The sequence below is a fragment of the Arachis hypogaea genome, chromosome 12, assembly GCF_003086295.3.
Source record: "Arachis hypogaea cultivar Tifrunner chromosome 12, arahy.Tifrunner.gnm2.J5K5, whole genome shotgun sequence".
NCBI lineage: Eukaryota > Viridiplantae > Streptophyta > Magnoliopsida > Fabales > Fabaceae > Arachis > Arachis hypogaea.
This window is the reverse complement of record NC_092047.1, coordinates 37,869,828-37,886,932: the sequence shown is the minus strand read 5'-3', so window position 1 is coordinate 37,886,932 and position 17,105 is coordinate 37,869,828. Positions and strand designations below refer to the sequence as shown.

The window sequence follows — 17,105 nt, the reverse complement described above, 5'->3', positions numbered from 1 at the left end:
TTTTTTCGCCTATATTTTTTTTTCTGCAAGCTTTGTTCTTTGATGCTTTTTCTTGCTTCAAGAATCATTTTTATGATTTTTCAGATTATCAAATAACATGTCTCCTAGTCATCATTCTTTCAAGAGCCAACATATTTAACATTCTTAAACAACAACTTCAAAAGACATATGCACTGTTCAAGCATACATTCAGGAAACAAGAAGCGTTGTCACCACATCAATATAATTAAGCTAAGTTCAAGGATAAATTTGAAACTCATGTACTTCTTGTTCTTTTGAATTAAAACATTTTTCATTTAAGAGAGGTGATGGATTCATAGGACATTCATAACTTTAAGACATAGTTACTAACTACTAATGATCATGTAATGAAGACACAAACATAGATAAGCACATAACATAGAAAACGAAAAATAGAAGAAATAAGAACAAGGAATGAATCCACCTTAGTGATGGTGGCGTTTCCTTCTTGAGGAACCAATGATGTCCTTGAGCTCTTCTATGTCTCTTCCTTGTCTTTGTTGCTCCTCCCTCATTGCTTTTTGATCTTCTCTTATTTCATGGAGCATGATGGAGTGCTCTTGATGTTCCACCCTTAATTGTCCCATGTTGGCACTTAATTCTCCTAGGGAGGTGTTGATTTGCTCCCAATAGTTTTGTGGAGGAAAATGCATTTGAGGCATCTCCGGGATCTCATGGTGATGAGCTTCCTGCGCCTCTTGAGCTCCATGAATGGGCTCTCTTGCTTGCTCCATCTTTTTCTTAGTGATGGGCTTCTCTTCCTTAATAGGAATGTCTCCTTCTATGAAAGCTCCAGCTGAGTAACATAGATGGCAGATAAGATGAGGAAAAGCTAGCCTTGCCATGGGGGATGACTTTTCGGCTATTTTGTAGAGTTCATTAGAGATGACTTCATGAACTTCTATTTCCTCTCCAATCATGATGCTATGAATCATGATGGCCCGATCCATAGTAACTTCAGATCGGTTGCTAGTGGGAATGATTGAGCATTGAATGAACTCCAACCATCCTCTAGCCACAGGCTTGAGTTCCAATCTTCTTAGTTGAACCGGCTTGCCTTTGGAGTCAATCTTCCATTGAGTTCCTTCCACACATATGTCCATAAGGACTTGGTCCAACCTTTGATTAAAGTTGACCCTTCTAGTGTAGGGGCGTTCATCTCCTTGCATCATGGGCAAGTTAAATGCCAACCTCACATTTTCCGGACTAAAATCCAAGTATTTCCCCCGAACCATTGTAACATAGTTCTTTGGATCTGGGTTCTTACTTTGATCATGGTTCTTGGTGATTCATGCATTGGCATAGAACTCTTGAACCATTAGGATGCTGACTTGTTGGATGGGATTTGTTAGAACTTCCCAACCTCTTCTTTGAATTTCATGTCGGATCTCCGGATACTCATTTCTTTTGAGTTTGAAAGGGACCTCAGGGATCACCTTCTTCTTGGCCACAACATCATAGAAGTGGTCTTGATGGGCTTTGGAGATGAACCTTTCCATCTCCCATGACTCGGAGGTGGAAGCTTTTGTCTTCCCTTTCCCCTTTCTAGAGGATTCTTCGGTCTTAGGTGCCATCAATGGTAATGGAAAAACAAAAAGCTTATGCTTTTACCACACCAAACTTAGAATATTGCTCGCCCTCGAGCAATAAAAGAAAGAATAGAGAAAGAAGAAGAAGAAAATATGGAGAAGAGGGGTGAAGTGTGTTTCGGCCAAATAGAGAGGAGAGGGTTGTGTTGTGTGAAAATGAGGAAGAATGGAGGGCTATATATAGGGGAGGGAGGGGGGTTAAGGTTCGGCCATTTAGGGTGGGTTTGGGTGGGAAATTTGTTTTGAATTTTGAAGGTAGGTGGAGTTTATGAGGTAGGTTTATGGGGAAGAGTGGATGGATGTGAGTGGTGAAGAGGTGATGGGGAAGAGAGATTGAGGTGATTGGTGAAGGGTTTTTGGGAAAGAGTGTTTATGGGATTGTGTGAAAGAGGGGTGAGAAGAAGTGGGTGGAGGTAGGTGGAGATCCTGTGGGGTCCACAGATCCTGAGATGATCCTGTGGGGTCCACAGATCCTGAGGTGTTCAAGGAATTACAACCTTGCACCAAATTAGGCATGTAAAATGCCCTTGCACACAACTCTGGGCGTTCAACACCAGGTTGGTGCCCATTTTGGGCGTTCAACCCCCATTTACTGGCCATTTCTGGCGTTGAACGCCAGAACCATGCTTGTTCTGGGCGTTCAGCGCCCAGACACTGCCCATTTTGGGCGTTCGGCGCCAGAACCATGCTCTGTTCTGGCGTTGAACGCCAGGCAGATGCTTCCTCCAAGGTGTGATTTTTCTTCTGTTGTTTTTGATTTCGTTTTCAATTTTTATATTTACTTTGTGACTCCACATGATCATGAACCTATAAAGATATATGACTAAGAAAAATATAGTTAGATAAAAATTGGGTTGCCTCCCAACAAGCGCTTCTTTAATGTCAATAGCTTGACAGTGGGCTCTCATGGAGCCTCACAGATGTTCAGAGCATTGTTGAGACTCTCCAATCATCAAACTTAGAGTTTGGATATGGGAGTTCAACACCAAACTTAGAGTTTGGTTGTGGCCTCCCAACACCAAACTTAGAGTTTGACTATGGGGGCTTTGTTTGACTCTGCTTTGAGAGAAGCTTTTTATGCTTCCTCTCCATGGATGCAGAGAGAGATCCTTGAGTTGTAAACACAAGGTTATCCTCATTCAATTGAAGGATTAATTCTCCTCTGTCCACATCAATCACAGCTCTTGCTGTAGCTAGGAAAGGTCTTCCTAGGATGATGGATTCATCCTCTTCCTTTCCAGTATCCAGGACTATGAAATCAGCAGGGATGTAAAGGCCTTCAACCTTTACTAACACATCCTCTACTTGTTTATAAGCCTGTTTTCTTGAATTGTCTGACATCTCTAATGAGATTTTAGCAGCTTGCACCCCATAGATTCCCAGTTTCTCTATTACAGAGAGGGGCATGAGGTTTATTCCTGAACCAAGGTCACACAGAGCCTCAAAGATCATGGTGCCTATGGTACAAGGTATTATGAACTTTCCAGGATCCTGTCTCTTCTGAGGCAATGTCAGTTGATCCAGATCACTTAGTTCATTGATGAACAAGGGAGGTTCATCTTCCCAAGTTTCAATGCCAAATAATTTGGCATTCAGCTTCATGATTGCACCAAGAAACTTGGCAGTTTGCTCTTCAGTAACATCCTCATTCTCTTCAGAAGAGGAATACTCATCAGAGCTCATGAATGGCATAAGGAGGTTCAATGGAATCTCTATGGTCTCTAAGTGAGCCTCAGAGTCCTTTGGTTCCTCAGAGGGAAGCTCCTTATTGATCACTGGACGTCCCAGGAGGTCTTCCTCCTTGGGATTCACGTCCTCCTCTCCCTCATTGGGTTCGGCCATTTTGGTTATGTCAATGGCCTTGCACTCTCCTTTTGGATTCTCTTCTGTATTGCTTAGGAGAGTACTAGGAGGGATTTCAGTGATCCTTTTACTCAGCTGGCCCACTTGTGCTTCCAAATTTCTAATGGAAGACCTTGTTTCATTCATGAAACTTGCAGTGGCCTTGGATAGATTAGAGACTAAGTTTGCTAAATTAAAAGTATTTTGTTCAGAGTTCTCTGTCTGTTGCTGAGTGGATGATGGAAAAGGCTTGCTATTGCTAAACCTATTTCTTCCACCATTATTAAAGCCTTGTTGAGGCTTTTGATCCTTCCATGAGAAATTTGGATGATTTCTCCATGATGAGTTATAGGTGTTTCCATAAGATTCACCTAAGTAATTCACCTCTGCTATTGCAGGGTTCTCAGGATCATAAGCTTCTTCTGCATAAGAAGCCTCTTGAGTACTGTTGGATGCAGCTTGCATTCCATTCAGACTCTGAGAAATCATATTGACTTGCTGAGTCAATATTTTGTTCTGAGCCAATATAGCATTCAGAGTATCAACTTCAAGAATTCCCTTCTTCATAGGCGTCCCATTACTCATAGGATTCCTCTCAGAAGTGTACATGAACTGGTTGTTAGCAACCATGTCAATGAGTTCTTGAGCTTCTGCAGGCGTTTTCTTTAGGTGAATGGATCCACCTGCAGAGGTATCCAATGACATCTTTGATAACTCAGACAAACCATCATAGAATATATCCAGGATGGTCCATTCTGAAAGCATGTCAGAGGGACACTTTTTGGTCAACTGTTTGTATCTTTCCCAAGCTTCATAGAGGGATTCACCATCTTTTTGTTTGAAGGTTTGAACATCCACTCTAAGCTTACTCAGCTTTTGAGGAGGAAAGAACTTGGCTAAGAAAGCCGTGACCAGCTTATCCCAAGAGTTCAGGCTGTCTTTGGGTTGAGAGTCCAACCACACTCTAGCTCTGTCTCTTACAGCAAAAGGAAAAAGTATGAGCCTGTAGACTTCAGGATCTACTCCATTAGTCTTAACAGTATCACAGATCTGCAAGAATTCAGTTAAGAACTGAAAAGGATCTTCAGATGGAAGTCCATGAAACTTGCAGTTCTGCTGCATCAGAGAAACTAATTGAGGTTTCAGCTCAAAGTTGTTTGCTCCAATGGCAGGAATGGAGATGCTTCTTCCATGTAAATTGGAATTAGGTGCAGTAAAGTCACCAAGCATCCTCCTTGCATTATTATTATTTTCGGTTGCCATCTCCTTTTCCTGTTCGAAAATTTCTGAAAGGTTATCTCTGGATTGTTGTAATTTAGCTTCTCTTAATTTTCTCTTCAGAGTCCTTTCAGGTTCTGGATCTGCTTCAACAAGAATGTTCTTGTCCTTGCTCCTGCTCATATGACAAAGAAGAGGGCACAGAGAAAATAATAATAATAATATGGATCCTTTATATCACAGTATAGAGGTCCTTGTGTTAGTAGAAGAAAAGAAGAAGAAAATCTGAACTCAGAGAGAGAGAGAGGGTTCGGATTTTTGGTGATGTGAGGAAGATATGTTAGTAGATGAATAAATAAATAGAAGGAGATGAGGGAGAAGGATTTTCGAAAATAGTTTTGAAAAAGGTTAGTAATTTTTCGAAAATTCAAATAAAAAAAACAATTAGTTAATTAAAAAGAAATTTTTGAAAAAGGGGGAAGATATTTTCGAAAATTAGAGAGAGAGAGTTAGTTAGGTAGTTTTGAAAAAGATAAGAAACAAACAAAAAGTTAGTTAGTTAGTTGAAACAAATTTTGAAAAGATAAGAAGTTAGGAAGTTAGAAAAGATATTTTGAAATCAAATTTTTGAAAAAGATAAGAAGATATTTTTGAAAAGATATGATTGAAATTAGTTTTGAAAAAGATTTGATTTTTAAAATCACAATTAATGACTTGATTCACAAGAAATCAAAAAATATGATTCTAGAACTTAAAGTTTGAATCTTTCTTAACAAGCAAGTAAGAAACTTGAAATTTTTGAATCAAAACATTAATTGTTGATGTTATTTTCGAAAATTATGTGATAAAAATAAGAAAAAGATTTTTGAAAAATATTTTTGTAATTTTCGAAAATAACTAAGAAAAATGAAAAAGATTTGATTTTTGAAAAAGATGAGATTTTTAAATTGAAAATTTGATTTGACTCATAAAAACAACTAGATTTTTTTTTTAAAAATTTTTAAAAAAGTCAAATCTAATTTTTGAAATTTTAGGAGAGAAAAAGGGAAAGATATTTTTTTTTATTTTTGAATTTTTATGATGAGAGAGAAAAACAAGAAAATGATGCAATGCATGAGAATTTTAGATCAAAACATGTGATGCATGCAAGAATGCTATGAATGTCAAGATGAACACCAAGAACACTATGAAGATCATGATGAACACCAAGAACATATTTTTGAAAATTTTTTTTAATGCAAAGAAAACATGCAAGACACCAAACTTAGAATTCTTTAATGCTTAGACACTAAGAATTCAGGAATGCATATGAAAAACAAGAAAAGACACAAAACATGCAATTGCAAAGATCAAACAAGAAGACTTACCAAGAACAACTTGAAGATCATAAAGAACACTATGAATGCATGAATTTTCGAAAAATACAAGATGCATATGCAATTAACACCAAACTTATAACATGACACAAGACTCAAACAAGAAACAGAAAAATATTTTTGATTTTTATGATTTTCTAATTTTTTTGGATTTTTTTTTCGAAAATTAATTGAAAAAGGAAAAAATAAAGATTTCAAAATTTTTAATATGAATTCCAGGAATCTTGCATTCTTAGTCTAAAGCTTCAGTCCAGGAATTAGACATGGCTCACTAGCCAGCCAAGCTTTCAATGAAAGCTCCGGTCCAAAACACTAGACATGGCCAATGGCCAGCCAAGCTTCAGCAAGATATCAGAATATACTGCTCATTACTTATCAAATATGTAACTTGCCTCTATTTTGATGGTTTGGAAGCCTCAGTCCAAAAGAATTTATGGCTTTGCAGCCAGCCAGGCTTCACATGCTTCATGAAACACTATAATTTATTCTTAAAAATTCTGAATAAATTTTTTTTTCGAAAACAGGTGAGAAAATCTTGAAATATTTTTGAAAAATTTTTGAAAAGAAAACAAAAAGAAAATTACCTAATTTGAGCAACAAGATGAACCGTCAGTTGTCCAAACTCGAACAATCCCCGGCAACGGCGCCAAAAACTTGGTGCGCAGAAATTGTGATTACACTTTGATTATGTAAAATTCATCGTTCTTTCTTCCCCTGGTAATGGCGCCAAAACATGATGCCAATACCATGGTTCACAACTTCGCACAACTAACCAGCAAGTGCACTGGGTCGTCCAAGTAATACCTTATGTGAGTAAGGGTCGAATCCCACGGAGATTGTTGGTATGAAGCAAGCTATGGTCACCTTACAAATCTCAGTCAGGTAGGGTTAAATGTGATTGGATTAGATAATTAAAAGATAAATAATAAAGGATAGAAATACTTATGTAATTCATTGGTGAGAATTTCAGATAAGCGAATAGAGATGCTTTTGTTCCTCTGAACCTCTGCTTTCCTGCTATCTTCATCCAATCAGTCTTACTCCTTTCCATGGCTGGCTTTATGTGATACATCACCATTGTCAATGGCTACTTTCGGTCTTCTCTCGGGAAAATGATCCAAATGCCCTGTCACGGCACGGCTAATTGTCTGGAGGCATCACCCTTGTTAATGGTTTCATCTTATCCTCTCAGTGAAAATGGTTAACGCACCCTGTCACGGCACGGCTATTCATCTGTCGGTTCTCGATCCTGCTGGAATAGGATTTACTATCCTTTAGCGTCTGTCACTACGCCCGGAAATCGCGAGTTTGAAGCTCGTCACAGTCATTCAATCATTGAATCCTACTCGGAATACCACAGACAAGGTTTAGACCTTCCGGATTCTCTTGAATGCCGCCATCATTCTAGCTTACACCACGAAGATTCCGATTAAGAGATCTAAGAGATACTCATTCAATTCTAATGTAGAACGGAAGTGGTTGTCAAGCACGCGTTCATAGGGAATGATGATGATTGTCACGTTCATCACATTCAGATTGAAGTGCGAATGAATATCTTAGAAGCGAAATAAGAAGAATTGAATAGAAAACAGTAGTACTTTGCATTAATCTTTGAGGAACAGCAGAGCTCCACACCTTAATCTATGGAGTGTAGAAACTCTACCGTTAAAAATACATAAGTGAAAGGTCCAGGCATGGCCGAATGGCCAGCCCTCTGATCTAAGAACTAGGCGTCCAAAGATAAAACTCAGGATCCCTAATACAATAATAAAAGGTCCTATTTATAATAAACTAGTCACTAGGGTTTACAGAAATAAGTAATTGATGCATAAATCCACTTCCGGGGCTCGCTTGGTGTGTGCTTGGGCTGAGCTTGAGTGTTGCACGTGTAGAGGCCATTTGTGGAGTTGAACGCCAGTATTTGTGCCAGTTTGGGCGTTCAACTCTGGTTTTGGATCCTTTTTTGGCGCTGGACGCCAGAATTGGGTAGAGAGCTGGCGTTGAATGCCAGTTTGCATCGTCTATTCTTGGCCAAAGTATGGACTATTATATATTGCTGGAAAGCCCTGGATGTCTACTTTCCAACGCAATTGGACGCGCGCCATGTTGAGTTCTGTAGCTCCAGAAAATTCATTTTGAGTGCAGGGAGGTCAGAATCCAACAGCATCAGCAGTCCTTCTTCAACCTCTGAATCTGATTTCTGCTCAAGTCCCTCAATTTCAGCCAGAAAATACCTGAAATCACAGAAAAACATACAAACTCATAGTAAAGTCCAGAAATGTGAATTTAACATAAAAACTAAGGAAAACATCCCTAAAAGTAACTAGATCCTACTAAAAACATACTAAAAACAATGCCAAAAAGCGTATAAATTATCCGCTCATCAAGAAGCAACATAAAGAAAATTACAACAAAAAAATAGAGGAATCATGAATGTAACAACATAGAGTTGAGAGATAGAAGAAGAAGAAGAAAGCATGAATTGAAACCTAGATCTAGATTATTGAACTAAACCTAATCCTAATTCTAATCCTAGAGAGAAGTGAGAGCTTCTCTCTCTAAAACTAACTTTTCCTCCAAAACTACTCTAAACTAAACTAATTTGTGAAAGTATGTTAATTTTCCTTCAATCCTTGGCTTAAATAGCATCAGAAATGAGTTGGATTGGGCCCACAAGGCTTTAGAATTCGCTGGCCACGAGTTGCATTAAGTAAATTATGTGGCACCATCGGTGCGTATGCGTACCGTGCACATGCGCGCCCCTATCCGCGATGCAACTATGGCAAATATTATATCATTTCGAAGCCCCAGATGTTAGCTTTCCAACGCAACTAGAACCGCATCTTTTGGACATCTGTAGCTCAAGTTATGATCGATTAAGTGCAAAGAGGTCGGCTTGACAGCTTTTGCGATTCCTTCATTTCTTCATGAGTTCTTCATTTTTCCATGCTTTTCGTTCGTTTCCTTGATCCAATCTTTGCCTCCTAAATCTGAAATCACTTAACAAACATATCAAGGTATCTAATGGAATCAAAGGTAAATCAAGATTAAACAATTTAGGACCTAAAAAGCATATTTTCACTCTTAAGCACAATTAAAGGAGAATTTACAAAACCATGCTATTTCATTGGATAAATAGGAGAAAGGTTGACAAAACTCTCTAAATTCAACACAAGATAAACCCTAAATATGGGGTTTATCAACCTCCTCACACTTAAACCAAGCATGTCCTCATGCTTAAACCAAGAGAAAGCAAAGGATATCAACATTTATTCAATGAGGTCTAACTAAATGCACCCTACCTATATGCAACTATCTACATGAATGCAACTAAATGCAAAATCATTCTACCTACTTGGTTAAAAATAAATCAATCCTCCAAGACATACATGCACAATTAGGGCTAAGGTCCCTTGTCGACTCATGAATCCTACCAATTTAAATATCAAAATGAAGTTCAAGTAGACTTGCAAGAAGAATGCTCATGAAAGCCGGGAATCATGGAATTGAGCATCGAACCCTCATCGGAAGTGTTTGCACTCTAGTCGCTCAAGTGTGTATTCTCTCAATTCTCCCCTAATAATGCTTTCTAAGATTTGTTTTTCTTCTAACAATCAACATATATTTCATGCATGCATACAAGTATCATGAGGTCTTTTCTTTAGGTTGTAATGGGGCTAGGGTCAAGGTAAGGATGCATATTTGGTCAAGTGAGCTTGAAATTTGAATCTTTCATAAGCTTAAACTTCCCACCTAACCTATGACATCCTATACAATTTCAAAGCTAACCTAACTATCCATTTTTCTCACTTTTTCACATACTTATATATTCCTTTTCATTTCACAACACTTATGCATTGACCCTTATTGAGCTTTGCTTTGGGGCATTTTGTCCCCTTTTATTTCTTTCTTTTTCTTTGTTTCTTTCTTTTTCTATTTTTTTTCTTTTCTTTTCCATATTGTTTTTTTTCTTTTCCTTTTCCTTTTTCTCATTTTTCTTTCTATATACAAGATCATCAATGCATAAGGTTTTACATTCATTACACATGAGCATGTACCCAATTCCCAATATTTATAGCAAAAATACAAAACTACCTTTTTATTCACCCAATGTCCCAAGATTTCTCGCACTTAAATGACACACACACACACACACACTAGCCTAAGCTAATCAAAGATTCAAATTAAGGACTTTTATTATTTTCTGCTTTAAGGCTTGTAATGTGCTAAAATTATAAATAAAGTGGGTTAAGCATATGCTCAAATTGGCTAACAATGGAAGATAAAAGGTAAGGCCATTTGGGTAAGTGAGCTAAATGAAATGACGGCCTCAATCATATAAATGATGAATACACAAAATAATGGACATAAAGAATCAAACAAATCAAAGATCACAATCATAGAAAGAGAACAATGCACACAAGAAGGGAAAATAAGTGGTTATAAGATGTAACCACACCATTAGGCTCAAATCTCACAAGCTTGTGTTCTTAGCTCAAAAATCATGTTCCAAAATAAATTCTTTCAAGCAAGTTCAACAAAAAGTTTTCAAATTGGTAGGTTTCCCTTCTTGGAAAAGAAATCATCACCCTAACTAAGTAGTCCTAATAGGAAAGAAATGGTAAAAATATGTACAAATTCTAACTAACATGCAACTTATCATGCAATGCAACAACTATCTAACGAAGAAAATAAAAAAAATTGGTGTTGAAAAGAAAATTGTTACCTATGAAGATCGGTCGAACGACCTCCCCACACTTGAAGATTGCACCGTCCTCGGTGCATGCAAAGAAGAACAAGGTGGATGGGTTGCTACAATTGATGAGCTTCTTCAAAAGGTTGTGCGGATGACTTGTTCGTTGCCCAATTTCGAAGCTTTTCCTTTTCCTCCTTTCTTGGTGGCCAACCTAAAGGAAGAGAAAAAGAAAGAGAATTAAGCCTATAACAAAGATATCAAAGCAAAGAGAACATAGGCGGGGGCTAATGCCAAATAAGGGTAAGGTTCTCACTACATGGTAGCTACAACATGTAGATAAGAAAGCAATATAAGCAAATGCATATCAACTACTACTTGATGCAAGAGTAAAGTCAAAGCATGAAGAGCATATTGAGCATCAAGAGCAAACAAGAAAGAGTGGGTCATGAAAAACAATATTAGGTCATATCAATGCATAAAGACACAAGAGTCATACAAGATTAAGCATTGATTTAAAAGTTTCATCACCCAACAATATCAAACAAGTCAAGAGGTACCAAAATAACACAAGAAATTCTCAATGATTGAATAGGAAAATTCAACACCAGTATTAAAATAAGAAACTTAAAAAAGGAAAATTACAACAAGCTATAAAATCAAAATTAAAATGCAATGAATGAAAGTAAGCAAATGCAATAAAAGAAAATGGAAGAAAAGAAAAAAATTTTTCTTTTTTTTTAGTATTTTATTTATTTATTTATTTTTTATTTAATTTTTTTTTTCAAGAGAGGAAGAAGAAAGGTAGAAAGAAAGAAGAAGAAAGGAGAAAGGAGAAAAACAGGGTGCAAATCCACGCGTAAGCGCCATGCGTGCTTATGCGTGGATGCGACAGGAGCAATCCGCGCGTAAGCGCCATGCGTGCTTACACGTGGATTGAAAATTTTTTTTCGAGAGTAACGCGTACGCGTCATGTACACGTACGCGCGAGTGGTTTTGTGCCAAAGGCACAATGCGCGCGCAGCGTTCGCACAACTCTCAGGTTTTTGGCTTGGGGGTGGAATTTCTCAATCCACGCATACGCGTACATGGCGCGTGCGCGTGGGTAGGCGAAAATGCTTGATGCATGCGTACGCGCGCAATGCGTGTACGCGCGGATGGTGCTCTTTTTTTTCTTCAAAATTTTTCTATGTTTTTGCACCAATCCAAGCATTCTAAACCTCCAAACAACTACCAAAACACCATAAAATCTTATTTAACATACTAAACTACCAAACAAACTCAACAAATCAATCAAAACATGAAATTAAACTATTGTAACCAATATGTGCAAAAAAGAAAAAAAAAGAAAGATTTTACCATGGTGGGGTGTCTCCCACCTTGCACTTTTGTTTATTGTCCTTAAGTTGGACTTATGGGGAGCTCCTCTCAAGGTGGCTTGTGCTTGAAACTATCCTTGAACATCCACCAATGCTTGAATCTCCAATAAGCTCCATTCTTCAATTTTAATATCTTCAAGCTTGGATGGAGTTCTTCACAAACCATGGGCTCCCAAATTTGATTTTCCTGTGCGATCTGGGATCCCACACCTTATTTTGACACCCGTCCTTAAGTTGATCATCATTATTCCATCCGGGTGGCATGGCCTTGGAATTCTCAAAGAAGCTTCCAAACAACTTCCTAGACCCATGCAATTTGGTTCTCCACCAATCATTGCTCTTGAATTTTGAGCTTGCAACCATCATGAGTTTAGAATGACATTTCCAACTACTACACAACTCTTTCCTACTCTTAACTCCACAAAGAGCTCTAAGTTGACCATTGATGAGCGGATAATTTATACGCTTTTTGGCATTATTTTTAGTATATTTTTAGGAGAATCTAGTTACTTTTAGGGATGTTTTCATTAGTTTTATGTTAAATTCACATTTCTGGACTTTACTATGAGTTTGTGTGTTTTTCTGTGATTTCAGGTATTTTCTGGCTGAAATTGAGGGACTTGAGCAAAAATCAGATTCAGAGGTTGAAGAAGGACTGCTGATGCTGTTGGATTTTGACCTCCCTGCACTCAAAGTGGATTTTATGGAGCTACAGAACTCAAAATGGCGTGCTTCCAATTGCGTTGGAAAGTATACATCCAGGGCTTTCCAGCAATATATAATAGTCCATACTTTGCCCAAGTTTAGACGATGCAAACTGGCGTTCAACGCCAGCTCTCTGCCCAATTCTGGCGTCCAGCGCCAGAAACAAGTTGCAAAATGGAGTTCAACGCCCAAAATGGCACAAAAGCTGGCGTTCAACTCCAAGAATGACCTCTCCACGTGTAGACTTCAAGCTCAGCCCAAGCACACACCAAGTGGGCCCCGGAAGTGGATTTATGCATCAATTACTTACTTCTGTAAACCCTAGTAGCTAGTTTATTATAAATAGGACCTTTTACTATTGTATTAATCATCTTTGGAATCATCTTTGGATTATCTTTTGATCTATTGATCACGTTTGGGGGCTGGCCATTCGGCCATGCCTGGACCTTCATTACTTATGTATTTTCAACGGTAGAGTTTCTGCATTCCATAGATTAAGGTGTGGAGCTCTGCTGTTCCTCAGAGATTAATGCAAAGTACTATTGTTTTTCTATTCAATTCATCTTATTTCGCTTCTAAGATATTCATTCACACTTCAACCTGAATGTGATGAACGTGACAATCATCATCATTCCCCATGAACGCGTGCCTGACAACCACTTCCGTTCTACATTAGATTGAATGAGTATCTCTTGGATCTCTTAATCAGAATCTTCGTGGTATAAGCTAGATTGATGGCGGCATTCATGAGAGTCCGGAAAGTCTAAACCTTGTCCGTGGTATTCCGAGTAGGACTCAGTGATTGAATGACTGTGACGAGCTTCAAACTCGCGATCGCTGGGTGTAGTGACAGACGCAAAAGGAGGGTGAATCCTATTCCAGCATGATCGGGAACCTCAGATGATTAGCCGTGCCGTGACAGGGCATCTTGGACCATTTTTACAAGAGGAGGGGATGTAACCACTGACAACGGTGATGCCCTTGCATAAAGCCAGCCATGGAAAGGAGTAAGACTGATTGGATGAAGACAGCGGGAAAGCAGAGATTCAGAGGAACGAAAGCATCTCTACACGCCTGACTGAGATTTACAAGGTGACCATAGCTTGCTTCATACCAACAATCTCCGTGGGATCGACCCTTACTCACGTAAGGTTTATTACTTGGATGACCCAGCGCACTTGCTTGTTAGTTGTATCGAAGTTGTGACAAATTATGAATTGAGATTAGAGCACCAAAGCCTTTGGAGCCTCTACCAGAGATCACAATTTCGTGCACCAAGTTTTTGGCGCCGTTGCCGGGGATTGTTCGAGTTTGGACAACTGACGATTCATCTTGTTGCTCAGATTAGGTAATTTTCTTTTTGTTTTCTTTTCAAAAAGTTTTCAAAATTCTTTCAAAAATTTTTCCTTTGTTTTCGAAAAAAAAATCATGCATTCATAGTGTTCTTCATGATCTTCAAGTTGTTCTTGGTAAGTCTTCTTGTTTGATCTTTGCATTTGCATGTTTTGTGTCTTTTCTTGTTTTTCATATGCATTCTTGAATTCTTAGTGCCTAAGCATTAAAGATTTCTAAGTTTGGTGTCTTGCATGTTTTCCTTGCATTAAAAATTTTTCAAAAATGTGTTTTTGATGTTCATCATGATCTTCAAAGTGTTCTTGGTGTTCATCTTGACATTCATAGCATTCTTGCATACATTCATTGTTTTAATCCATAACTTTCATGCATTGCATCATTTTCTTGTTTTTCTCTCTCATCATAAAAATTCAAAAATAAAAAAAAAATTATCTTTCCCTTTTTCTCTTTTAAAATTTCGAAAATTAGATTTAATTTTTTCAAAAATTTTTAAAATCTAGTTGTTTTTATGAGTCAAATCAAATTTTCAATTTAAAAAAATCTTATCTTTTTCAAAATCTTTTTCAAAAATCAAATCTTTTTTTTCAATTTTTTTAGTTATTTTCGAAAAATTTCAAAAATATTTTTCAAAAATCTTTTTCTTAATTTTACATCATATTTTCGAAAATAACATCATCAATTAATGTTTTGATTCAAAAATTTCAAGTTTGTTACTTACTTGTTAAGAAAGATTCAAACTTTAAGTTCTAGAATCATATCTTGTGATTTCTTGTGAATCAAGTCATTAATTGAGATTTTAAAAATCAAATTTTTTTCAAAAAATAATTTCTATCATATCTTTTCAAAAATATCTTCTTATCTTACCTTTTTCAAAAAAAAAAATGATTGCAAAATATATTTTCTAACTTCCTAACTTCTTATCTTTTCAAAATTTGTTTCAACTAACTAACTAACTTTTTATTTGTTTCTCATCTTTTTCAAAACCACCTAACTAACTCTCTCTCTCTCTCTATTTTCGAAAATATCTTCCCCCTTTTTCAAAAATTTCTTTTTAATTAACTAATTATTTTATTTTTTAATTGAATTTTCGAAAAACTACTAACCTTTTTCAAAACTATTTTCGAAAATCACTAACTCTTTTTCAAAAAAATTATTTTTAAAAATCTTCTCCCTCTCTCATCTTATTCTATTTATTTATTCATCTACTAACATCTCTTCCTCACATCACTCACCAAATTCGAACCCCCTCTTCTATCTGTGTTCGAATTTTTTCTCTTCTTTTCTTCTTCTACTAACAATAAGGAACCTCTTTACTGTGACATAGAGGATTCCTCTTCTTTTTTTTTTCTCTTCTCTTTCTTATGAGCAGGGACAAAGAAAAAGGCATTCTTGTTGAAGCTGATCCAGAACCTGAAAGGACTCTGAAGAGAAAACTAAGAGAAGCTAAATTACAACAATCCAGAGACAACCTTATTGAAAATTTCGAACAAGTAAAGGAGATGGCAGCCAAACCCAACAACAATAATGCAAGGAGAATGCTTGGTGACTTTACTGCACCTAATTCCAATTTACATGGAAGAAGCATCTCCATTCCTACCATTGGAGCAAACAATTTTGAGCTGAAACCTCAGCTAGTTTCTCTGATGCAGCAGAACTGCAAGTTTCATGGACTTCCATCTGAGGATCCTTTTCAGTTCTTAACTGAATTCTTGTAGATATGTGATACTGTTAAGACTAATGGAGTAGATCCTGAAGTCTACAGGCTCATGCTTTTCCCTTTTGCTGTGAGAGATAGAGCTAGAGTATGGTTGGACTCTCAACCTAAGGATAGCCTGAACTCTTGGGATAAGCTGGTCAAGGCTTTCTTAGCCAAGTTCTTTCCTCCTCAAAAGCTGAGTAAGCTTAGAGTGGATGTTCAGACCTTCAGACAGAAAGAAGATGAATCCCTCTATGAAGCTTGGGAGAGATACAAAGGACTGACCAAAAAGTGTCCTTCTGACATGCTTTCAGAATGGACCATCCTGGACATATTCTATGATGGTCTGTCTGAATTAGCTAAAATGTCATTGGATACCTCTGTAGGTGGATCCATTCACTTAAAGAAAATGCCTGCAGAAGCTCAAGAACTCATTGACATGGTTGCTAATAACCAGTTCATGTACACTTCTGAGAGGAATCCTGTGAATAATGGGGTGCCTATGAAGAAGGGAGTTCTTGAAATTGATACTCTGAATGCCATATTGGCTCAGAATAAAATATTGACTCAGCAAGTCAATATGATTTCTCAAAGTTTGAATGGAATGCAAGCTGCATCCAACAGTACTCAAGAGGCACCTTCTGAAGAAGAAGCATATGATCCTGAGAACCCTGCAATAGCAGAGGTAAATTACATGGGTGAACCATATGGAAAACACCTATAATCCATCATGGAGAAATCATCCAAATCTCTCATGAAAGGATCAAAGGCCTTAACAAGGCTTTAATAATGGTGGACAAAACAGGTTTAGCAATAGCAAGCCTTTTCTATCATCCACTCAGCAACAGACAGAGAACTCTGAACAAAGTACCTCCAATTTAGCAAACTTAGTCTCTGATCTATCCAAGGCCACTGCAAGTTTCATGAATGAAATAAGGTCTTCCATTAGAAATTTGGAAGCACAAGTGGGCCAGCTGAGTAAAAGGATCACTGAAATCCCTCCTAGTACTCTCCTAAGCAATACAGAAGAGAATCCAAAAGGAGAGTGCAAGGCCATTGAATTAATTACCATGGCCGAACCCACAAGAGAGGAGAAGGACGTGAATCCCAAGGAGGAAGACCTCCTGGGACATCCAGTGATCAATAAGGAGCTTCCCTCTGAGGAACCTAAGGAATCTGAGACTCATCTAGAGACCATAGAGATTCCATTAAACCTCCTTATGCCATTCATGA

General features: G+C 37.5%; 2 non-coding genes across 2 annotated transcripts; one reads left to right on the top strand and one right to left on the bottom strand.

Moving 5' to 3' along the window:
• The first annotated feature begins 4,211 nt into the window (after positions 1 to 4,211).
• Positions 4,212 to 4,319, top strand: LOC112731228 (small nucleolar RNA R71). Its single transcript, XR_003167016.1, has one exon. It is a non-coding gene; the product is annotated as a small nucleolar RNA R71 (small nucleolar RNA).
• An 11,755-nt stretch (positions 4,320 to 16,074) lies between these two features.
• On the bottom strand, positions 16,075 to 16,182 carry LOC112732025 (small nucleolar RNA R71). Its single transcript, XR_003167767.1, has one exon. It is a non-coding gene; the product is annotated as a small nucleolar RNA R71 (small nucleolar RNA).
• Between the last annotated feature and the right edge of the window lie 923 nt (positions 16,183 to 17,105).